The 3,685-nt window shown below is 29.6% G+C and overlaps 1 protein-coding gene across 12 annotated transcripts in view; it reads right to left on the bottom strand.

Annotated features, from left to right (window-relative positions):
• Positions 1-3,685, bottom strand: part of LOC102674389 (glutamate-gated chloride channel) — a 35,030-nt gene that overhangs the window by 14,547 nt on the left and 16,798 nt on the right. The window lies entirely within an intron of this gene.

Raw genomic sequence — 3,685 nt, 5'->3', positions numbered from 1 at the left:
TTTTTTTTTTTTTTTTTTTTTTATTCTTATTTATTTCTTATTCTTTCTTTAAATTTCTTTTCTAATTTGATACATGGTCACTTCTTTCCGGGATTAAAACCGGGAGTTTTCTTTTTTTTCTTCTCTTTTGGAAAAGCTATTACAGTGAGTGAAGAAGGGAATGGTAATCTCTGGGATCAGGAGATATATTTAACTTCTTTTTATCTTAATTTTTTTTTTTCTTTTTCGTGAGAAAAAGTATCTACGAAACGGTTTCAAGATCAATATCGCTAAATTTCTTTTCTTTTTTTCTTTAATTTTGTTTCGTTATCTACTAGTTTTTTCCCATTATTAGTGATTCGTACTTGCTTGCCTGTAAAAACGTCGTCTCTTCGATAGTGATATAATAGGACAAGCGGATGACTATGAAATGTCATGGAAGTATGATCTGTACGCGTGAAAACATCCAAGCTGGCTAATGTTCCATGATGAAATGTTTCGCGATGCGGCAACGAGGGGGTGAATTGTAAAATAGTAAATGTTGAGAGCAATCAGGTTATTTTATATGCGACAGTTGGACGCCATTTCACGGTACTTGCCAAGAATTAGCTAGTTCCGTGTGTTTTTCAGATTTTTTTCTTTTCTTTTTATTCTCCCAAGCTTCGTGATTCTTTTTTAATCTTTTAATAATCTTACAACATCTTACAACATCTTCATTCCATCAGAAAATTCCGTTTTAATGTAACTTGGCGTGTTTCCAAACGTTCTAAATAACGAAAGAAAATTTTTAAGATTCATTTTTCGTTAAAATGATGTTCCAAAAAGAAAATGATTTCTGGATATATCATAGGCAAGTTTCATTAAAATTTGAGAATCTTCGTGAGAATCGAATCTTTGTTAAATGCGAGAAGATTTATTAATGAAATAAAAAAAGATGGAGAAAGTTTGGGAAAATAATAAAAAAAGATACAAATCGAAGGATTACCTCTGAATAAAATATCTATTTTACACGAGTGTTGAATGGAATGGTTTGTTTTATCTTATTTTCGCTTCTCTGTATAAAAATTTATCGATTTATTATCAAGTTCCATTATTAACGTTAATTACGTGGATTCTTTTTCAAGAAACAGTTCAGTTCAGGCTACAATAACTGAATTAATCGAGTTAAGTATGACATTTAACTGTTTCGAGCTAAATTAGCTTCTCCTGCAATAGAAATAGGAATGATTAAAATAAGAGTGGCAACTTTTACAGCTATTAAATCACTCACTACGGAACAGTTCCATTGTTTTTCAAACAATTTGCTAAGTGTGATCGATCGATAAAAAAGATATTACACGATTCTTTTTATCATTTGAGTAATAAGAAAGAGTATTTGTAATATTTAACAAGGAAAATGTATGTATGTTGTATTTATTTAATATAAAGCAGAATGACAGAATGAAAGATGAAAAGACGAAACACAATCATACATTTAAGACGAGAGGATACCTATTTAGGTACAACGATAATTAAAAAAACAATGAGTGAAACACCTAAAAATTATCATGGAAGTCTGTATGAAAGAACACGAAGACAAAATGTTGTACACAGCGAAGCTATTATTTTTTTTTTAAATTTCTAAGAATAAAAATAATTATTCTCCAATTGTAAAGCGAGTAACAATTTTTAGTAACAATATGCAACTTGTTTGGAAGGGTATATAAAACGAGTCGAAGTCGAAACAAAAGATGGAAATCTCTTGACAATGGATGATGGATTGAACTCTTATGAAAGTACTATTTCGATCGTTACAATTCGCGAGGAATGAGATGAGAATGATCGTTTCGTTTTTTAAGCAGCTTCAAGATAGAATGATAACGATTCTTCCCTTTGTTGTCGTCTCTGTTTTGCATTGCAGAAAAACGAACGAGAACCATTAGAATCGTGGAAAAATTTTACGTATCGAGAAACGTAGAGTTCTCGAAAAATCTCGATCGAATGGAGATTTCGACAAAAGGTGTGTCAACACGAAGAGAGATAAATGTAAAAAAATTCTTTATACAGGGTGAAGTACGTAAAGTGTTCATGCTCTTTTTGAAAATTGTTGTACGGATATTACAGATTTTGTGAAATGAAATTGAAGAAAAAAACCCCTTTTGTTTTGGGTTATTACAAGTTTTCGAAGTTGCGACAGAGAGGTCTCCCTTCCTTCTTTTTAATAGAACGGCATCCTAGCAATATTCTTTGCTTTTATTAATATTATAACATAATATGAAAAGCTCTCGAGATGTTACAATCTTAAATTTTATCAATTGTAATTTAGAAAAAAAAGAAGCGAGATGGGGATTCTTTGTCCTTGAACAAATTGTGTTCCAATTCCTCTAAAAATTTGTCGCATCAAAGATTATTACTTTCTATAATTAAAAAAAAGTAAGGCAAAGTTTCGAAGAGAGGAAGAACATACATATGTATTTGATTCAGCTTGTATATAGAATAATATAATATTGAAAATGTAGGATAATAAAGAAAAGTAAGGAAAAGCTAGAAAAAATATAATAAGAGAACTTATAAAACATTGTAAAACATTCTAAAAATCATTCGAACGAAAATTGAAGTTTAATCTAATAATTCTAAAGTACCCTGTTCGTACCCTCAACTCAGATCTCTGTCACAATTTTACTTCTTCGATTATTTTCCTATCAATTACCAACCATCGTTTGTTCTTCATCGAAATTTGCATATTTCAAACTTATTTAGACGCCATTTTGCAGAAGTTGACAATTTCAAATACGATATAAATTACATTCATTGTAGAATTGATTTCGACTCTTCTTCTTTTTTTTTTTTTTTTTTTTTTTTTTTAATCTTTAAATAATTCAAAATTGTACACACACATTTTTTGTACAACATGCTATGCATGCCCCATCATCGTTTAATCCCTTACTGCATTGTTCTTTTATTTCTCTATTTTTATTCTTTTTTTTTTAATAAAAAAAAGTTCTCTTCGTTAAACTTCAATAATCAAGATTGAAAAATAAATTTAACAAATTTAATGAATTTAACGCCGTGTAATTTCCTCGCTGCTATATCCCTACGATGAACGACGAGATTGAATTTAACAAATTCGAGCTTGAAATTCTCTTTTCTTCTTTTTCCTTGAGAGGGATTACGATACGATTAAAAAGTTGATTAAAGAGATACGGAATATAAATTATTTATATATCTTCAATAGATATTTACAATATATCGATCGATGAATTGATATTAAAAAAAATAATTCTTTCTAGGTAAATATATAAATCGAGTGGGAAAAAAAGCTCTACAAAATTCGAAAGAGATGAAATTTCAAGAAAAGCGTGTGAATACGAAATACGAAATGGGAATAAGAATAAGAATAAGAAAAATTACGATCTTTTTTTAATAAATAAGAATAAGGATAAACAGCTAATCGTTCTACGTTAAGAAAAATCGAGAAGAGGATTGACATGCGAGAAATTAAAAAAAAAAAAATAAATGACTCACCATTTGAACGGATCTCGCAGGTTTGAAGGGAAAGTATTCACCTCTACTGCTATATCAAGACGTAGAAGACGAAATTCAGAGCAAAAACTACAAAAAAATATCTGTCGAAACAATTTACGATTATTGTAGAAAGGAAATAAAAGAGTTGCTGAAACGTCGCCGTGAGATCTAATCGTGTCTGTTGCTGTTGTAAATTAAAAAT

This window comes from Apis dorsata, unplaced genomic scaffold (genome assembly GCF_000469605.1).
Source record: "Apis dorsata unplaced genomic scaffold, Apis dorsata 1.3 scaffold_251, whole genome shotgun sequence".
NCBI classification, from domain to species: domain Eukaryota; kingdom Metazoa; phylum Arthropoda; class Insecta; order Hymenoptera; family Apidae; genus Apis; species Apis dorsata.
This window is presented reverse-complemented; position numbering and strand designations above follow the sequence as displayed.